This window comes from Hevea brasiliensis, chromosome 10 (assembly GCF_030052815.1).
Source record: "Hevea brasiliensis isolate MT/VB/25A 57/8 chromosome 10, ASM3005281v1, whole genome shotgun sequence".
In the NCBI taxonomy this organism is placed as follows: Eukaryota; Viridiplantae; Streptophyta; class Magnoliopsida; order Malpighiales; family Euphorbiaceae; genus Hevea; species Hevea brasiliensis.
In genome coordinates, this window is record NC_079502.1 from 28,518,370 (window position 1) to 28,540,631 (window position 22,262).

Sequence of the window (22,262 nt, forward strand, 5' to 3'; positions counted from 1 at the left end):
AGAATTTGCATACAACAATAGCTACCAAGCTAGTATCCAAATGGCCCCGTATGAAGCATTGTATGGGAGAAAATGTAAAACTCCAGTGTGCTGGACTGAATTGGGCAGATAAATCGGTAGGGCTGCACTGTGAAACAGGCTGAGGAGAAGGTAAAATCAATCAAAGCCAACTTAAAGGTTGCATCAGACAGATAGAAGTCTTATGCCGACCTGAAGAGAAAAGAAATAGAATATGGGGTTGGCGACAAAGTGTTCCTCAAGGTGTCACCATGGAAGAAAGTATTGAGGTTTGGAAGGAAAGGTAAGTTAAGCCCTAGGTTCATTGGCCCATATGAAGTCATTGAACGTGTGGGTCCAGTAGCCTATAGGCTAGCTTTACCACCAGAGCTGGACAAGATCCATAATGTGTTCCACGTGTCTATGCTCAGAAGATACCGCTCAGATCCTTCACATGTCATCTCCAGAGAAGAAATTGAAATACAACTGGATTTGACATATGAAGAAGAACCTCTACGGATCTTGGCTCGGGAAGTGAAAGAGTTGAGGAACAAACAGACTCCACTGGTGAAAGTGCTTTGGAGGCACCACAACACCGAGGAGGCAACTTGGGAAAGTGAAGAGATGATGAGGCAACAGTTCCCTCAACTATTTGCATCAGGTAAATTTCGAGGACGAAATTTAAATTAGAGGGGAAGAGTTGTAACACCCTCCCGGTAACTACTCCGTACATCCTAATGTTCCGATGACCGATGTCGGTCCGGACAGCTATAATGTCCGGAAAAATATTTAAATTAAAGTCAGGAACCAAAATTAACTCAAATATTAATAAGAAAAATTTAGTAAAAATTTTAGAAATAAAATACAACCAAGTTAAACGAGCCGGTGCCCTAGCGATGGGTAACCAGAGGGAAGTTGCGGTTCTCGCAACGAGGAGCCCTAGACCCAGGGGAAAAATTATAAAATAATTTTTGGGACTCCAGAGAAGGGTCATTGAGGTCCCTATGGCATTAGAATGCCAAGAAAATACCTAGAAAAATTTTTCAATCGGTACAGCCAATTTTGACCCGTTAAGCCAAACGGAGGGCATTTTGGTCATTTCACCTTCAGAGGTGATTTTTGGCCGACTTGCCCAGTTGAGTAAATAATTAATATGACATAAAATATGAAGAAATATTACTAGAAATTAAATTGAAAATGAGTAGTGGAGGAAAGAAAAGAAATTGAGGAAAAAGGCTATTTATGGCATCATGGTGATGTCATTTATAATTACCAACCAATCACAATTTAGCCATCCTTTGACTAACTAAATAAAAGACTAAATGAAGACTAAATTCATCAAAGATCCAGCAACCATCTCCTTCCCCAAAACCAGCCAAAAACGTAGAGAGAGAAAAGAGAGGGTTTCCACCATAGTTCAAGCTTCCAAGCTTTGAAACCTTGCTTATCTTGCACCAAAAACCCTAGATCCCTTCAATAAAAATTACCCCCACACCTTGTTGGAGTGTTTGGCAGCCAAGAAAAGCCAAGAAAGTGAAGGAATTGCTTGGGAAAAATCTGCCCTAATCAAGGTTAGTGCATTAGATACTTAAAACTCATTTTTTCATGATTTGCAACTTGAATTGAGTAAGAATTGTAACTAAAATGAACAAGAATTTTGTGTACACATACTATGAATTTTTGGCAGCCCTTGTGAAGGAATTATTTTGATTGTTTTGATGTACTTAAAGTGGGCTATAGATCAAGTTTAAACCATGTGTGTATGTGATTATTGAAGGAGCTAATAATTAAGATGTTGTGAAAACCTATAATGGAACTAGGGTTTTGAAGAGTGAAAAATTGGCTTGGATTGGGAAATTGTTAGAACACATTTTAATGGTCAATTAGTGACCATTTTAGGTAAGTTGACCATAATTAGAACTGAAAAATAGTATGGTAAAGTGAAGGTGAAATCTGCCCTAGGACAGCAGCAATGGACTGAGATTTCAGTCCAATTACATAGCCATAACTTTGGCTGTGTTGGTCCAATTGGTGTTTGGCCAATTGGACATGAAACTAGGCCTATAATGGCACATTTTTGCTGAAGAAACCATGCCCAAAAGACCAAAGCAAGAGGACCAAAACTTGGCCCCAATCCGGACACCCTGCAACTGATTCTGCAGAATTGACCAAATGAACAGTAACTATTCATTTGGCCATAACTCACTGTAGATATGGTCAATTGACCTGAAGTTTTTACAGCAACAAGTTAAGACATAGACAAACAACTTTCATGAAGAAACCTACCCCAAATTATGGCCAGAACCTAACCCAAATGGCAGTGGCAGTCACTGTTCATGTTACTGTAGATATGGTAATTTCTGCAGATTGGCAATTCGGCCAGCTTGGGTTTTTGAACCATATCTGGAGCTACAAAACTCCAAATGGAGTGATTCAAAAAAGGAAATTTAACTAGACAAAATAAGGAACAACTTTCATGTTTTACATTTCTTCAAATTCCCACAGTAACAGTGTCCAATGGAACAGTGAAATTGACTCACCAAAACTGAAAATTCTGTTTGTGTTGGGTTACACTTTGAAATGGTATTAACACTTAATACCAACAAGTTTTAAACACCAAATGTGGTATGTTGGGAGTGCCAAAGTCAATGAACATATTTTCTATCCAAAAGTCAACATTTTTGTTGACCAATAAGGTGAATAGTAACACCAAAACATGAAATTTACAAATTGAAGAATTTAAAAGTTTCAAATGCCCTAGTATACCTAACAAGATTGGTTTGGATAGTTTGGCATGCCAATAGGGTTCAGTTAGCAGTACTGCACATGGCAAAAATTCTGTGATTTCATGTCTTTTAGCCATTCTGACTTTGTATTGAGACTTGGCCTTGTGCCTGAGATTATTTACAGCTTGGTAGCTGTTCTGTTGCACACCGGGTGATGCATATGCGACCGATGGTGTGATGGCCCGAGGTATTAGATATCCAGTGCCAGTTTACCCGTTATCCAGTCCAGTCGTCTAGTGTAGGTTACTTGGGGCAACCAAATGAATAAAGGTGAACAAAGCTAATGAAATAATGAATATACCAATACCAAACAAAGAAAGCCTACACATTCTATACACATTTATTTTCTTGCTATTTTCTTTTATTATATTATTGCACCACTAAGCATTATTGCTTAGCGCGTTGCTTTTGCCACGCGTAGGTACTGGAGATCCTGATCGTGAGCCCAGTAGACCACAGACTGGGTGAGTCTGTTCTGCAGTTCTGCACTGTGTCCTCGTCACCTCGTCACTTGCAGTGCATTGGTAGGGCACTAGGTGTCATTTTGTCATTTTGTAATTAAATTTTTATTTTCTCATATGTATTTGGGATTATGTAATGTATTTTGAGGTTCATGTAAATAATAAAGATTTATGGTTATGTATGGAAGTAATTTGAGCTTTTAATTGTTATTTATATATATGAGAACCCTGAGAAATGGATGTTTGAGAAATGAAAAGGCTATTGAGAACTGAAATTGAGAAATATTGTTGAGTTTTTGATATTGAGACTCTGTTGATGAATTGAAGTTGGGTTTGTTTGAAAATTATTTGGAAGTGTTTTCGCAGGTTCCGAAGAACGGTTTTCTCCATTTTTAGCCGGTATTCCGCCGGATTTTCTTTAAAATTTTCGGAATCTTAAATGAATAATACTTTTGATAAATGGCTTAAATAAATTGTATTTCATAAATTATATGCAAAAGCAGGATATAAATTAATTGAGGAATATTAGAGTGTGCCGGTACACCGTGTGGCATTACTTACTCGGGTATACTGTACACGGGTAAGGGGTGTCACACTTAGAGCTGCTCCGGAGAGGCTCTCGTGAAAGAAGTGAATGAGAAGTTTGTCATCTTCTGTTAGGGCAGACATTTTGGCAATGTAGGTTGCCAGGTGGATGCGGGGATCTGAGTTCCCGGTGTACTTGTCGAAATCCGGAACCTTGAATTTGGGTGGCACCACCACATCTGGCACCAGTCTTAGTGACGCCACATCGACTGAACCATACATATTCAGCCCTTCAATTGCTCTCAATCTCTCCTCTAGAGCAGATAGTTTCTCACTTTCTTTTCACTTATTTTCTCCCCCCACTGCGTGGAATACTCCCCCAGTTGGGAGATGAGGGGTGAAGTGAATGGGAGGGATCACGTTTGAAGGGTATGGGTCGGTGTTTTGAATGGTTGGGTAATGAGAGTAAGGTAGGTCATTATTAGTAACCGGATTGACAGTAATTGTCGGGTCCGGGATGGGAGACTGAAAGGTAAAAGAAGTTGAAGCTTGGTGAGGATCATTTGTTGTAGGAGGTGGAGGAGGTAGTGGTAGGCTAGGCTCTACTGTGGGTTTATTCTGGGACATTTCCCTCATTAGTCTCATGAGTTCTGAGACTTGATCCTTTAATTCGGAAACTTGCCCCTGTAGGTTCTGTACTTGTTCCTGATCTTCCATTATCTTCTTTGTCCGAGATCTTGTTAAGTACACTCGCTTGGGTTGAACCGTGTGCTTGATCAGACTTGCCTTGTTTGAAGCAATATTGATTTCCTGTAAGGAGTAAAAAAAAGAAAATTTTAAATGAACTTTGAATTTTGCAAAGGAATTAAGAGTCCTGGTCTGGACGAAGGATACAGTGGCATTTGAGAGCTAGGTTGAAATCTGTAAAAGGATAATCACCCCAATTTTATCATGGCATCGTTCGATAGTCTGACTGTGAATGACTGGATTGAATGCACATTTATGATACCTGTCCATATAGCGCATTTAATTTTTCACATAACCCTAGCGAGGAAGTTCCTACAGGAGTCATATTATTCATTCACAAATTTACTAAACAATGGTCCAGAAATCATTTCATTAACTGAATAATTTGTACACCGTGTTTTTTACATCGGTCTAGGTTTTGGGAGGTTTTTTATAATGAGATGACATTTCCTGAGATACTCATATAACCTTTCTTCTTGTTTGGCAGGATCGAATGCTTTCAGAGCATACTTGGATTCAGGTAAGAGTTCTTGCTTTCCCTGTGCTATTGCTCTTTCCAGCTGGTCAACATTTTCTTTCAGTCCTTGATAGAGAGCAGCTTGTTTTTCTTTCTCTTTCCTTTCCTTAGCACACTCTTTCAAGATATCGTTAATGAGTAGTGCCTGTTCTCTTAATTCGAGCTTCTTCTTTTTGTTTTCCTGTTTATACTCTTCAATGAGCACCTCTTGGTATTTCATCTTTTCCTGAAGCTTACTATTCTGTACTTTCACTTCTTTTACCTCAGCTTGGAGAGAGTCTTTTTCCTTTTCCTGCTGTTCCTCTTGCTCTTCGAACCCCATTCTTTCGGCCTTTGTCTCTTCCTTGAGCCTTCTCACTTTTCTTTTAAGTTTCTGCTGTTGGTCCTCCAACTGTTTTATCTGTTCTTGCAGTTGTGAGTTCTCGGTGTTTGCTTTTCGTAGTGAGTCGAGCAGACGATTATCAGCTTCTTCTAATAGGATGTTTTAGCGAAGGTTATTGCCCTCAAATTCTGTAATTGAGTGTTCTCGGTCCCTGTCAGCTCTCCATTTAAGATAATCGACCGAGGCACTTGGGCCTTTAGGCGATCTCTCCATCAAAGTAATGTTTTCCCAAGACTTGCGAGCTAGTTTCAATCCTTCATCTTCCTTGAGCTCATGGTAGAGATGACTTAGGTGATATTCTTCAATGTCGATTCTGGACTGTGTTGAGCCAAACTGCCTCATCACCAAGGCCGGAGTGTAACTTATATATCCGGTTACTCCGATTAGGGATACCGACTGATTACCTCCTGTACCGATCAAAACGGGTTGGCCTGACGTCCATAGCTTCCTCCAACAGTAATCATGGCTATTGAAACTCAAAATCCGTTCCCACCACTGCTGTTCATTCTTCGGACTGATTACCAACCGGGTCATCTTCTCGATGGGAGGCTGGTCAAGGTACCAAGTTAATCCCTTTGTCTCCGCAGGACACATGTGACTGATAATCCAGAGGTATAGCAACTGAGAACAACACTTAATGGACCTTTTCCCCTGTTGTCTGCAGTAGGTTAGGGTTAACAAGGTTTCTGCAAGAATAGCCAGTATCGGATTGATCTCCTGCCTTTCTACCGTCCAGAATGCTTCCACCGCGCTGCAAGTTACGATTCCCAATGGTCCCGGGAACAAAATCAGACCATAGATCCCCAAGGCGAGTGCCACTGAAGCTTGATTCCATTTTTTCTCTTGGAGGTACTGATCTAACCACTTCTGGAGATATGTCCAATACCAACCATGTGTGTTTCCTTTGATTGTTTCTTTTGACTTTGCCTCCTCCGAAGGGATACCCAACAAATGTGTTAACCATTTCCAGGTCTGCCTATGCTCAAGGTGTAGATAGATCCGATTCTGCGATGAAAAAGGAATCCCTAGTAGTGTCTGATATTCCTCCAAAGTGGGAACCGTATCAATATCATTGAAAGAGAATACCCCGTACTTAGGATTCCAAACCGACAGCATGGCCTTTAATGCCGGGATTTGGACCTTGACTCACATTAAGGTTGCAATCCTCCCGTACTTCTCTTCAAATCGTGCCTTAACCTGATCAGGAAGCGACCTCCATCCATCAGACAGACTCTCGAGGCTGTTCATTCTGACTTCAATTCCATCCAGATCTAATGAAGGTAGTAAGCTAGCATGTGCCTTGGCAACATTATTTTGTGGGGGTACTGGAGTATGAATCGATTTGGACCAAAGTTTAGCATTCTGAACTTCTTCTGCCGACTGACTCGAGGATGCCATGATAAATATGATGCCTATCCTTTTACAGACTCTTGGTTTGGTAATGCCTGCGGGAAAATTTGTTAGCAAAATAAATTAGGGTAATTTTTGAATCATACTGTACACATTTATCAAAGTAGGAAAATGCGTAGGTGTTTTAGTAGAATTCAAGATTACCCTCACAAAAATGAATAAAAGGAAATTAAAGCAGAAAAGGATAAGAGTAAGTATGCCCCTTTTGTCCTATAATAGGGAGACTCCTGATATCGGACGAGCGCTACCTATTTGGGTAGTTCTACCTTAAAAGGTAGCTTACTACGGCTTTCAGCTATCGTGATAGTTTAGCTCAGGGTCTAATTTTCTAAAAGCCACAGGTTCCCAAATTGCCCCTCATCAGAAAAGAGAGCCCCTTCTACCCCCATGATATTCTCGGGAAAATTCCACAGGTATCACAGTGAATAGAACGAGTTTCAATCTGAGCAGAAGCCTTCACGGATACTAACGGGGTAAAACCCACGGGTACCGCTACATGACCCCCTCCTATTTTCCTAAAAGGGTGAGAAAGCCCGGGTATAGGGCCAAAGTGTGTGAGGACATCGTGTGAGTGTTCAGTGTGTGAAGGGACACCTTTACCTCTTCCCAATTCAGGGGGATTTTATTTTTCCATTTTTTTCTCTTTTTTTTTTGAAACGAAGAGCACTGTAGGAAACAAAACAGTAAAACAAGCAAAATAGTTAGCCGCAATAACAATAATTAACGTATAAAACATCGCCGAATGAGCCCATCTAACTATAATTTGATTGGACAAAATTAAATCTACTTTTGGACCACTAGACCGGGGTTAAGTCAGTCTTTGCTAACTATTTCCCCAGCGGAGTCGCCAAGCTATCGCAAGGGATTTTGCGGTCGCCTGGACGAACCCTCACCGAAGTGGGAAAGAGTGAGGAGTCGCCACCTTAGTTTTGAGGGTAACTAAAGAAAACCATTTGTGAAGATAATTGAGATAAAACCACTTCAAACCAGAGATTCTAAGTTCGGGGTCCGTAAACGGGTGGGGAAGGTGTTAGGCACCCCACCTCGTCCCTTAATAAGGGTAAATAGATTTAACTTTGCATTAGTTAGAAGGGCTTGAATGGACATGTTGATCCTTTTGACTTAAAGGAGCATTTGATTTTTTTCACTAAATTTGGATCACCCAGATACAAAAGTAAATGAGACAACCTTAGTGAGTTATCAAGGTGTTAAGAACTATTTTATTAAAATTTAATTTAAGACTTGTATGAGAACTCTTTTCCGAACTCTTTAATATTTATTAAAATTTTGAGTTGAGATCGGATAAGAACTCTCCTCCGATCTCTATTAAATCATTAAAAATTTTGAGTTGAGACCGGATAAGGACTCTCTTCCGATCTCTATTAAATATTTATTAAAATTTTGATTTGAGACCGGATAAGAACTCTCCTCCGATCTCTATTAAGTATTTATTTAAAATTTTGATTTGAGACCGGATAAGAACTCTCCTCCGATCTCTATTAAGTATTTATTTAAAATTTTGATTTGAGACCAGATAAGAACTCTCCTCCGATCTCTATTAAGTATTTATTTAAAATTTTGATTTGAGACCGGATAAGAACTCTCCTCCGATCTCTATTTAATTAAAGTTTTGAGTTGAGAATCGGATAAGAACCCTCTTTCGATCTCTTTTTAAATTAACAGGAACCTTAATGGGATCTTTCCGATCTCCCAAATTTTAATTTCAGCTACATGTCATAAGGTCCTAAAGCTAAAGATTCTGACGTTCTAAGGTGTTTGGGGGGGGGGGGGGGGGGTAAGGCTTCTAATTAATATTTTGTGACTAACTAAAAAAGCTGGACTAAATTTTGCTGACCTCCCCTAAGGACATTTTACCAGTATCTATGAATGTCCGATCTATTCTGTTTCGTTTACTTTGGCTTTATCCCACTTTATGGCATCTTGCCGAATTGCCGTTTACGTCAGCTTAACATTGTGGCTATTTTCCTGACGTATTATTCAGGCTCTCTCTCTTAAAAGAGACCCATAAGTTGCAGTTATCTATATTTTACCCAACCACTTACACGCTACTAGGAACCAGAAAATTCGCATTCAGAAACGACGAAGGTTAATAAAACGATAGACTGATCACTAAAGAAATAAACTCGAGAGTAACATTCTTTAAGGTTCTTTGACACTAAATGAACTTGGAGAAAATCACATGCATAAAAAGGACAAAGAGAATGCGAAAAGTAAACTAAACACTTAACAAAATGGCAATATGAGCTCTTACCTGTAAGGAGCCAAATCTATTGAAATGACTACGGGGTGACAAATAGTAATAAGACAGCGGACTGATTAGCTTGAGGGCTGATGTTCTTTGTGAACTGAAGGATGCTTAGCTAAAATGCAATAAGATTAAGATAAAAACCGAGTGAAATGAAATTGAGCTTGGATAATGGGAATGAAGACAGATATGATAAAAGGCTGAGAATGAGAGAGTGACCGGATAATGAAAAAACTGAAAATGTAGAGTTCCAGTATTCAGAATCCTTTTTTAAGAAAACACTTCAGAAAACTAGTTTCAAAAGTCTTTCTAATCAAAACTTCAAATTAGAAGAGTAACAAACTGAATCGAGTTTCAGAGTTCTTCCGCTATAATAACTACCTCTCTTTTTTTTTGCCCGTCTCCTGAACAGTTTTTCATGCAGGTATTTATAGGAATCGGGTGCTCCCCATGAAGGGTCAGGATTTATTTTGAGGGAGATGAAGGGTCTGGATTTCGAAGGACATGATCGGATGTTCAGGAATTAAAGAGAATCAAAATGAATGGCTGAGATCACTCTTCAGAATATTTGTCCTTTTCTTCTTTCAATCCGACGGTCCCAAATCTTCTCGTCCGGAACGATCTGAGGGCTAAGAGCGAAAGACGCTGGTATTGTCGTCTTCTCTCTTGATCCAAGGGTTCCGGGTTTGTCCTTACAAGTGAGATCAACGGTGGGGATTGGGATGTACAGGACTGTCATGACATACCCTGGCACCTATCAGTATTGCGGGCGATTCTTAGGCGTGCGGTGGAGATCTCGTCTGCAACGCTTTAACTACCTCGGCTCTGATTCTGACGACGGTTATTTGGGATTTGTCTTATTCCTTTTGTCTTCCGATCCCTCTTCTTGACATGCTCCTATTTCGATCTCTCATGCTAATCTCCCGTCTTCCGATCTATTATTCCGATCTCTCCCTTTCTCTGGTCCGGTCTGGTCAAAGCATTAATTTCCCCTCGATTCCCGAGGCGTTTGCTTCGTTTTCTGCTCAGCAATAAATGCCCGTTTTCCCCCTATATATACCCCTGACGACGGAGACATTTCCTTCATCTGATTTTTCTCTTCCTTCTTTCTTTTCCAGTTCTAGCTGCTCCGGCGGTCGTTCCGGCCATGATCGTGGTTTTTGATCCTTCTCCGATGGGCTTCCTTATTCCTCAACTGAAGATTTACGACCTCGGTGATCGCATAACCTTGTCTGATGCTTCGCTGACCCTTGGCGGTTGCTTCCTCAAGCTCATTCGGCTTCTCTCCACATTGAGTGTTCCGACAGCGGTTTCCTCCCACATTGGGTGTTCCGACAGCGGATTAAGCTCCGATCGGCGACACCCTTGGGATCAGTTATAAACCTGGGACTCTTTAGATAGGATGTCCCGCCGGTCTCTAGAGATCGCCCAAATGATGTAATCCTTCAATGTAATCAGATCTCTAGGGATCGCCCAAATGATGTAGTTAGACCTTTATTGTAATCCGATCCCTAGAGATCGCCCAAATGATGTAATCCGATCTTTTGGAAATAAAAATCTTGTTTCTCCAATTATTGATTATTTTCCGATCTCTGATATATTTGTCCGATCTGATTCCTAACAAAACGACTCTTAACTAATCCTTCATTCAAGATATTCAACTTATTATGCCGATCTCCATTTAACCGATCTCTTTGGAATGTTCGAATATTTGAGAGAAGTGTCAGAACAGCTGGCGAGTCCCACCAATCGATGCGTTGCCTAGAGCCTCGTGAGCATTAAATGCTCGGACTAGTATAAATAGGGGTGGGGGGTTAGCCAGTTGTTCTCTCATTCCATTTTCAGTCCCCTGCTCACAACTTCGAAGTTCTCTCGTTTTCTCAAGTTCTTCCGACACTGATCAGACTCCGGTAAGGGCTTTGATCTCCTTTTTAGTTTAAGTTCTTTATTTCTTTTGAAAATGAGCGGTGCCGAAGGTCAAAGAGCGGCGAGTCCTCCCTCCATTCAGTTCTCGTGGTCGTCTGACGAAGAAGAAGTGGTCGGGCCAAGCGCGCAAACAGAACCTCCTAGGGCCTCTGTTCCAGCTCGGGGGCGGGTCGGACCAACAAGGCATGTACCTTCTTCAGGGAGGGAGAATCTCCCTATGGACGAGCTGCCATCGATCTTACAAGAGTCCGATCTACAATCGTTTAGCCAGGAGTACAATATTCGCCCTGATTCGTACGAACTTATCCGGTGCCACGGCGATCACCGAGCCGATCACTTCTTTGAAGAAAATGACCTGGTAATGGTATACGAGGAACAGTTAAAGGCCGGTCTTCGGTTCCCTCTGGACGACTTCTTCAAGGAGGTCCTAAAACTTCACCGGGTATGCATTGCTCAAATTCACCCTAACTCGTGGCGGATCTTAGTAGCTTTCCGAGGTCTATGCCGATCTAAGGGAATCAGACCTACGGCTAAGGTGTTCGCCAAACTGCACAGGCTAACTCGCCAAAAGGACGATGATCACTGGTTCTTTCAGGCGAAGCCTCACTGCGGGCTCTTCACCGATCTGCCCTCCTCCCTTAAAAATTGGAAGAACCGCTTCTTCATTCTGAGGAGCAAAAATCCGACCTGCTTTGAGGACTTCCCTTGTAGCTGGTGGCACCAGGGGCCCTTGATTCCGAAGCACGTTAACCTGAACCAGGAAGAAAGCTTAATAGTGATGGATCTGAAAAGTCAGGCTGCCACTCAAAAGTATTCCTGTTTAGACGCAGTGACCGCCGAGCTGCACCATTGGACCCTACAGCTGCTCATCGGCCAAGATCGTGAACTTCCGCTCTCTGACCTCGGCACTGGTATTTTCTAAATCTCAGATCTCAGGACCTTAGCGATCTCACTGACCTCTCCTTTGGGCAGGTATGGCGGGTGATGAGGGTTCTAGGAAGTGGAAGAAGGAAAGAGAGATCTCCCGGAAAGTAAAGGAGATGAAGCGTTCGGAGATGCCTCGAACTCCCGGCCATGAACCAAGGGAGACGCAAGGAGGCCCGTCCCAACCCTCGGGGCCGCCGATCACTGAAGCTGTCTGATCTCCTCCTCAATAAGAAGAGCCGGCTCCACCCCCTCCAGTTGCTCCAAGCACAGAAAGGGGTCCTTCTCAACCTTCTGTGAGATCCTCCTCTCGTGGTGCTCAAACGTTGTTGGAGTCCCTGAAGAATAACCGGACTGTTCGGGAGAACCCCGGTTTTGCCAAAGTGTTGGGGTCTTCCATCTGCCTTCGGGAGGATCGGGAAAGGCTATCCCCGGACAGCCTTGACGATATCTTGACTCGCGCCATGAGCCTGAACGTGGAGTGCCTGGTGAACCAAACCATAGTTCGGGAAAAGGCTCATCGCCTGGGCAAGGAGATCGAGAAGAAGAATCAGGAAATGGCTTCCCTCCGATCCCAACTCGCATCCACTCAGGATTACATATCTCAAGTTGAGGGGCGGGCGAAGTTCTATGAAGACAGAGTGGTCGAACAGAATCATGTTCTGGCTGAAAGGGATCGGGCTCTCAGGGAAGTCGAGGCGCTCCGGGCCAATGAAGCTTCTCAGGTCGCCCAACTTATCGAGGAGCTTAAGGCGAAAGATGAGGAAATGGTGACGGGGATAGCTGGTGCCTATGTGAATGCTCACAAGGACCTCTTGGCCGAACTCCAGAAGCGTTACCCGGAAGAGGACTTCTCTTGGATGGCCGACTGCCCCGGCGAGGAGGAAAGCGAAGAGGAGGCCGAGGGTGAGAGAGAAAAAGAGCCAAATGTAGATCAGGCTGGGGGTGATCCCCCAACCGAATGACTTGTAAAAAATTTTGAAATGAAATGAAGTGGAATACCCTTTTTGTTCAATGAATGGTTATGATCGGAAAATTTCTAAATTATTAAGCACTTGATTGTCTGAGTATGTTGAAATAACTGAAGATGATTATTAACCTAAGTGTGAGAGATCGGAAAACACAATGATCATGAGATCGGTAGGGGAGAAATGCTGAACGGGACTTGATTAAAATTGGAAATTTGATTTGAACACCTAAGATCGAAATCTTCATTAAACCGGACCAAAACCTTAACTTTTAAACTTTTGAAAGGGAGATCGGCAATAAAACTGGTAAGAAAAGATCTAGTTCACTATGTTTATACTACAACGGGTCGGAGAGATCGGTGAGCGATTTAATAGACTGGTAAGGCTCTGACTGATGTGAGAACCTAGCATTGATTTAATTCCCTGTAGGGAGAGATCGGAAATGTGACTGTCTATCAAAGAGAGATCGGAAATGTGATTAGCTGTCAAAAGGAGACTTAGCACTGAGGTCAGTTCCAAAGTTTTATTGAGTTTGGGGATCGGCCAAAATATGGTGTCGACACCCTTTACATGCTTTTCAAACACCAAACCAAACACATGTTTACCAATTACATTTTCACTTCCCATACCATTCTGCATTTGGCACTAATCAAAACCATTCAATTCTCTACATTATAGGTCAACTTGGACAGAATATAACCACTTCAAAATACACCAAATGCAATCACAATTCACAAGGTTCAATCCCAATAATATATACACATAAATACTTCTAATTATCACACATACTTCCATTAACAATTTGCCTACCTTATCACTATTATCCACACACATATATGCTGCCATTTTTTTGTACAATATTTCAACAATATTTCATGAACTTAAACACTTCAATCTTCATCATGAGGCTGCCACAAGTTTACACATACACATCAACTTCTGTTTTCTCTTTTCAAGCTTACAAATCAAACTTTACACATGGAATTCAACTTCAATACAATAAAACATTTAAATCAACATCCAAACAACCATTTACATGCAAAGATAAGTTGTATATGGTGAGGTTCCATGGCTGCCAAAATGGCTCAACTCCAATAATTCATCAAACCTCAAACTTCTTCCATAATTCAACTACCCACAACCTTAGTTATACTGTTAATGAAACAAGTATTGAAAATAACCACTTACCTCTTTTGGACTTCTTCAAAACCTCACCAAAACTTATCTTTCTTGCTCTCTTATTGCTGCCCAAGGTGTGTAGACAAGGTTTAGTGAAGGAACCTAGTGGAAAAGGCGACTTGATCAAGGTTGCATGGAGGTCCTTCCATGGTCGGCAATGGTGGTTTATAAGGGATTTTGAATTCGGCAAGGTGAGGACTTGAGGAAGAAAGAGTGTTGCAGATTGCAGAATGTTAGTGGGACAAATTCTGGTTTTTTAATGCTTTAGATATTCCATAGTGGTCCACTAAGTGATAAAAGAATCTAAGTTAATGTTAAACTTCCATTTATTCCACATTATACCCATAATTTTTCTTATTTGTACAACACATAATATTTCATTTTTAATGGGGTCCCCAAATTTAAATACTATTTATTTTTAATGGACATTTAGGTCAAAAGGCAACTCTGGGAGTCAATTGACCACAATGCTCCTATTCGGGTTGCATTCCTGATTTTTCGGTAACACCGAGTTTTGTCATTTTCTCGATTTCTCGTTTTTCTTTGTACTAATTAATTAATTTTTTTTTTGATATTTCTAATGACATTTATACTTCAATAGGTCTTTAATTATGTCTTGAAACTAAATTCTAAGGGTTCCTACAGTCTTGGAGTCGGCTATTACCTGCACCATAACTTCCCCGTGCGGTCACCCATCGCTGCGGTGCTGGCTCGTTTATCTTAGTTTCATTTCATTGCCATTATTTTTCCTTTGTTTTTCTTGTATTTTCCTTTCTTGTATTTCATTATTCTATGTCTCCTCACTAACATTTAAATGTAGTTCTAGGCATCCTAGCTGTCCGGACAGATACTAGTTACCGGAACAGTAGAACGCACTACCGAACATAGGGGTGTTGCATCAAATTTTCATGTAATTAAAATTTTTGCAATTTTTACAAAAATTTTGGCAGAGTGTCGGCTGTATTTTGTAAAAATAGTTCTTTAAAAACCTGTAAAAAGCACTTCCAATATATTTGTTTCAACCCCCAACTCCAATAATAGCTAAACTCAAATCAATTTTCACAACGCAAGTCAAACTCAAATTCAACAATTCCAAAAATAAAGTGCAAAATAACTGAGTATTTAAAAAGCTGAAATAAGAGAATTGCAATACAACATTTTGACATGCCAAAATAATTTACAACTTTATTTTACAACTGCTCAAGACCAAGTACAATATATACATACAGTTCATATACATTACAATAATACTTACAAGGAAGTGGTATACTCAATATACCTGGCAAAATCTTAAAGTGAAGTCACAAGCAGCCTATTCTGCTGCTTTATCTGTCTGTCTACCTGCGACTGTTATGAAAAAGCTATCTCTGAGTAAAGTTTACTCAGTGATGCATTGTCACACCTTACCCCTCTGTAAGGCATAACATGATCCCGTAGAATACCTAATGAACTACCGAACTTCACCTACCGATAACTCATTAAGTACCCTACAAGGGATTTTAAAACAATTTTCTTATTTTTGATAAGTGGTGAGCATTTCTAATAAGTATTTTAAACATGTAATTAAGTTGAAAGCTAGTTGGAAATTTTAGCCCATTTTATTTTTCCGCAAATTTTATAAAAATTTTGACAGAGTTCCCTCTGTATTTTGAGAAAACAGTTCTTCAAATACCTGTAAAAAGCACTTCTAAAAATTTTCTCAACAACTGCTTCAATTTCAAACTCAATCTCAAACAATTTCTCAACACATTTATCAACTTTCAATTTCAAATCCAGTATCCAATGATCATCAAAATACTAACAATCCATTTCATTCAAATTAAATAAAATAGTTCCATTCATATTTCATTAGAAACAAAACAATTTGAATAGATCATTACAAAATTTACATTAAGAGAATTTCAAACTACAATATATATTACAACTTTATACAAATTTTATACAACTGCTCAAGACCCATTTTTACATGTCCATACATTTATGTGCAATATATACATCAAAAGAAATATTTACAATTAGGGTATAAATTATACCCGAAGACTTTAGGCTGAATGATCCTCAATCTTTAGCTTGATTCGATCTCTTTGCTCCTCAGATCTCTGTATAAAGCAATAAAAGCTATCGCTGAGTACTAGGACTCAGTGGTGCACAACATACTAAAATAATCTTTATGCAAAAATAAAATCATATTTATTCAAAAATTTGACTAAACATGAGCATTAAACACAAAACATGAATTATGAGATTTTAATGCAAACCACGTTCATTTCGAAGTATCAAAACACATTTCATAAAACCCACAGTTAGATCATGCCATTCGAAACAAATAGAATCTCAATAGCCAGAGGCTAAAGAGAAATCACATCACAAGGCTAGCTAGCTCAAATATATGGATATCCATTCACATCCTCTTCTACTGGCACACCTCAACACTTCTCCAGAGAAGGAATCAAAATTCGAAACTAATTACCCCCACTAGTCGTGCTAGTGAGGTGTTCAAATATATGATCATGACACTGTGGTTTCAAAACTTATCTTAACAATTTGCTAAACATTGTCATTTCAAATATACACAATAACTTTCACAGTTTAAATCAAAACATCATAAATAATGTCACAATTAAACTTTCAACAATTCCAAAGCACAAGTAAAATACATATTTCATTCACTTTATCAATAAATTTTAAAGCATGGAGATGTTGTGCACATACCTCAAGCGAGTCGTCCCTTAGCCTCGACTCGGTTCCTCGGGTTCCTTCCCGATATTCTTTTCAACTGAAACACACAATTTTACAATGTTTCAGTACTAGAACTTAACACAAATCCAAAATAAATTTAGCTTCACATTTACCTAGTTCTAACGTGTTAAATTCGACGTTCTCGAAATTTTTGTGTTTCGGGTTACTATTCACTACACTATTCAAGTCAAATAGTTGACTTTCTAAGGCTTAATAGGTATGGAAACTCCAACTTCACCCACATACCACATTTTGGTCATTAAATTTGTTGGTTTTGGTCATTTTCTCAAAGCTTAAATCCTTTTGGCCAAATTGTCAAATTTTCAATTTTGGTACTCCAAGTTGCACTGTTCCATTGGCCCTTTTACTGTTGGAATTTGGAAAAACTTCCTTCATAGAAAATGTTCCTTATTGTCTTAAGTGTATTCTCATTTTTGGATCACCCCAATTGGAGTTTTGTAGCTCAAGTTATAGCCAAAATATAATTACTGTTTACATGCACTGTTCATGCTGCAATTTAGGTTCTAGCTGCAATTTAGGTTCTAGCATATTTTTTATCCAACTTCATTCAATAATTTGATCAAGTTAAGTCCATAATTTGGTCTAATTTCCTTCATACGAAATGTTCTACTATGTCTTAGGTTTCCATCGGTTCAAGAATCGCCTAAATCGGAGTTTTCTAGAGAGAGTTATAGCCATTGGAACTTTACTGTTCAAATGGAAATCTGCAGTTTTGCAAGTTCAGTAACTCAACTTTGCTCAATCATTTGATTAGGTTAATGGCATAATTTGGGTTGGTGTTCTTCATGAAAGTTTTAGATCTATATCTTATCTAATTACTGGTAAAATTTCAGGTCATTTTGACCTTCCTAGCTTGAGTTATGACCAAATGAACAGTTACTGTTCATTTGGTCAGTTTGTGCAGTGGCAGACTGCTCTTACTCAACTTTGGTCAATTTGTTCACTAGGTTTTGGCCAGTTTTTGGACATGGTTCCAAAATGAAAATTGTGCCATTTTATGTCTATTTTCTTCCCCAATTGGTGGCATGTCAATTGGACTTGTAAAATTTCCGTTTTGGTCCTTCAAAGTTGGTTTGGTTATGCTACCAGCAGCATGACCATTTAACCTACGAATTTGACTTCCATTCTAACAATTCCCACACATCTCCTTTGGTCATTATTGACCATTTTTCAGTTCACAATTGGTCAAAGATATCATTTATGCATTTCTCCAAAATTTGCCTCAAAACCCTAGGCCTCCAAACCCTAATCTCACTTAATTGTTACAATTAATCACATTTATGCTTTTCCACCTTACTACCATACTCATGCAAGTTTACTAACACCTTTAATTCATTTAAAATACATCCACTCTCATACATCCATGGCTGGCCGAAAATTCCCTCTCTTCCTAATCATGCAATATTTTTCAATTTCTTCATATAATCTCATTCATTTCTACCCTAAATCCATCATATGTACTAAAGAAAAGTTGGATTAGCTTACCTTAAGTGAGCAGAATTTGTCTATCCAATTCTTCAAACTTTGCTTGATTTATTTACTCCCAACCTTCTTATCAAAGTTCAAACACAAGTTTTAGTTATGCGATCTAAAGATTTCATGGCAAGATTTAGGGTTTAAAGGAAGCTTTAGGTGGCTTCAATGGAGGTTTTCATGAAGTAAATGGAAGGGATGGGAGAGAGAGTGGATGGCTTGAAGTTAAAGAAGAAGACAAATTTTTTTTTCTTTTCTCTTTTTGCTTTTTAATTGTTAGTAATTATCCCTTTTTGAAGACCAAAAATTCTAATTACTAAATAAATTAATTAATTTGTTTATGACATCTTACATGATGTCATCACCTTTGACTTTTCCATCTTCTTCTTCTCTTTTTATTTATTTATTTATTTATTTTTCTATTAGTTCTTTAATTTAATTCTCGATTCCGAAATTTTCTTTTCTCCGATTTTATTTAACAGTTAGGTCAGGAGTCAGCTCTCGGGGTCAATTGACCAAATTGCCCCTCGCCGGTTCATCTCGGTTTGCAAATAATTCCATATTTCTTTTGGTTCCCTGACTTAATTATTTGACTGACTTAACAATTCTTTTTCGTGATTTTCTCTTTTCCGCTGTGTCCATAAGGGTCCTAAGGACCGCAGTGTCACTTTTTACGGTTCGAAATTTAAGTTTAAAACGACTTCGCTGTCGTTCCCGAGGATGTCACCCATCGCTGTGACTCTCGGCTCGTTTAACTTCTTATATTTTGTTTTTCTTGTTTATACTTAACTAATTGAACATTACTAATTATTTGTGTTTATGGCTTCTCTAATTGTCTTAAGTGTGGTTCTAATCCCCTTAATTGTCCGGACTGACACCGGTCACCGGAACAGTAAAATATACCAGGCTATGCAATTAGGGGTGTTACATGCATAATAAAAATTTAAAATGCAGTATATAAAACATTTGTTGACAATTCACAATGCAAATAATTCACAATTTCATGTCACAACTTTCAAAGCTCATATAACACAAATTTGATTAAATAATTTAATAAACACAGTGTTGCCAATCAATAATATAACTTAGGTTATGGCACAAATTTTTCCGAATATGTCGTGTTGTACACCACGACAAGGCATACTCACCCCACTAATCGAAATCAATGAGGGAGGTGGCTAGCTAGATAATGAGTACTCATCCATACTCACCTCAGACTGGCAAGTCAGAGAGGGAGGAATATAGTCATACTCACCCCATAAATGGAGGAGGAACATAGTGATATTGCCATGCCAAGTGTGAATCAAAAACAATTTCAAATCACAATATTTAAATATTTCATACAAACCACAAATCACATTTTATGTCAAAATTTCTATTTATAACATAGGCAACATAATAATTTCAAATAAAATTCCCAGGGCCAAAACAATAAAAAATTATTCATAACACTTATTCAATTAGCTTTTTAGTAAAAAAAAATGAATTTAAAATATTGTGCACAAACACAATTTAAAACTATAATGTTCAATTGTAATTCAGGCAGCAATCAAACAAACCTCATTTCAAATCTCAATTTCTAAAATAGGCAATAAACTTTTCTCAAATAAATTTTCTAAAGCCATAAATTCACAACTCATTTCTCCAAATAAATCTTCTAGTAAAAGCAGTGAATATAAAAAGTCTTGTGCACAGACCTGATTTGAGTTGCCTCTAGGCCTTGACTCAATGTTCCTTATGCTTCTCAATATCCTTTTCAACTGAAACACACAATTTGAAGTGTTTCAGTACTCATTTAAATTGTTTCTAATCATAAGATTCCATAATTAAATTTTATTGATACTATTATTTTTATTAGTCAACCTATAATGTTGACCTTTAATGCACACTGGGTGAATTAATTTTAATGTTACCAATATGTTACATTTTATAGTCCTCAAGTATTGGTATATGTTATCAATTTCATTTTAAAGCTTATTGCATTTTATTGCAATTTTCCAGATTTTGTATGCTAGATTGCTCTAGCTAAATGTCTTGTTTCCATTGGTTTTTAGGTTCTGGTCAAAAGAGCAAAATTGTAGGTTTATGTCTTAGTGACATTTTGGCACTAATTTCATGTCATTTGGAGTTTTTTGGACCAAGTTATGATCATTTTACTATTTCTGGTCAAATTGCCTTTTTATTGTGAACTTAGGTCATTTTTTAGGTCATTTCCAATTCTAGCAGGTTTTATACCTGAACTTGCGCAAGCATTTTGACTTGCTTATGGTCATTCTGGGTTTGGTTATCTTAACCAAAGTTGTAGCTCTATGTCTAATCTTTCCAACCATATAAATTTAAGATCATTTAGACCTGTGTACAAGGAGTTATGGTCATTTTTGTAAGTACTGTTCAATTGGTCAAATTTCAGGTTTGCAATGTTATAAATCCGGATTAGGTCAGTTTTCATGTCACTTTCTAGACAAATTTTAGGTATGCTTTCTATATGAAAGTTGGCCTATTTTGTGTCTAGTTTTGCCTTCAATTGGCTTCATACCAATTAGGGTCACAATTTTACACTTATAGCTCAATTTAGCTTCTACCCTTATATACTTCCCTCAACACCAATCACATACGTTTTTACTTGCTAAATCTCATACCAATTTTGATTTGGTATGGTACCAAATCCATTCCTCACTTCACATTATAGTTAATTTGGACAGTATGTAACCACTCTAATTAGCCCTTTAAATCACCAAATACATGAAGAAATAAATCAAACCCCCATGGACATGAGGGCTACCGAATTTAGGGCTTTGTCTATATTCATCAAACCCTTCAATTCCTTCCATAAATCAACTCACCATAACACCAACACAAACTTTAACAAGGAAAGGAAGAAAAATAGAACATGTACCTCAAATTGAACTTGTCAAACTTCTTCAAATATCTCCCTTTTTGCTCCCAATATACTGCCCAAATTGTGTAGTCTAACTTTACTGAAGAAAGATGGGTGAAACCATGGCTTGATCACTAGGAAGGGAGCTTTGCATGAATGGCTGGCTATGGTGAATTTGGGAGAAGAAATGGGTTCGGCAATGTTATGGAAATGAAGAAGAAGATGTTGAATGGTTAATACACATGGCTATTTAATTATTTAAATATCCCTTAATGCTCCACTCTTGTGAATTTAGTTAAATAATTAACTTTGATTAATTATAAGTCCACCCTTTAATTTCTCTCTAATTCCACTTCATTCTAATTTTAATTTTTCATGGCATTTTCAAAATTTAATATCACTTATTTTTAATGGACATTTTAGTTAAAAGTCAACTTTAGGTGTCAATTGACCAAAATGCCCCTCTTCGAGTTATATTTCAGATTTTTCGGGAATACCAATTTTTGTCGGTTTCTCAATTTTTTGTTTTTCTTTGTACTAATTAATTAATTTTTCTTTGACATTTTCTAAGTCAACTATACCTCAATAGATGTTTATTTAATTCTAAAAAATATTTCCCAGGGTTCCCCGCGATCCAGGGCTAGTCAACGGTCCTCGCCACAACTTCCAAGTGCGGTCACCCATCGCTACGATATTTGGCTTGTTTAACCTAATTACATTTCATTGTTCTTATTTTTCCTTTGTTTTTCTTACCATGCATTTCATTATCTTATTTCTCTTCACTAACATTTAAGTATAATTCCAGGCATTCTAACTGTCCGGACAGACACCGGTCATCGAAACAGTAGACGCACCACTGAATATAGGGGTGTTACATTATAAGTTTCTTATGATGCCATTTGGTCTAACTAATGCTCCAGTTGCATTCATGGATCTCATGAACAAGGTATTCAAACTTTTCTTAGATCACTTTGTGATCATCTTCATTGCTGACATCTTAGTGTATTCCAAACCTTAAGGGAGCACCAGTTGTTTGCAAAGTTTTCCAAATGTAAATTCTGAT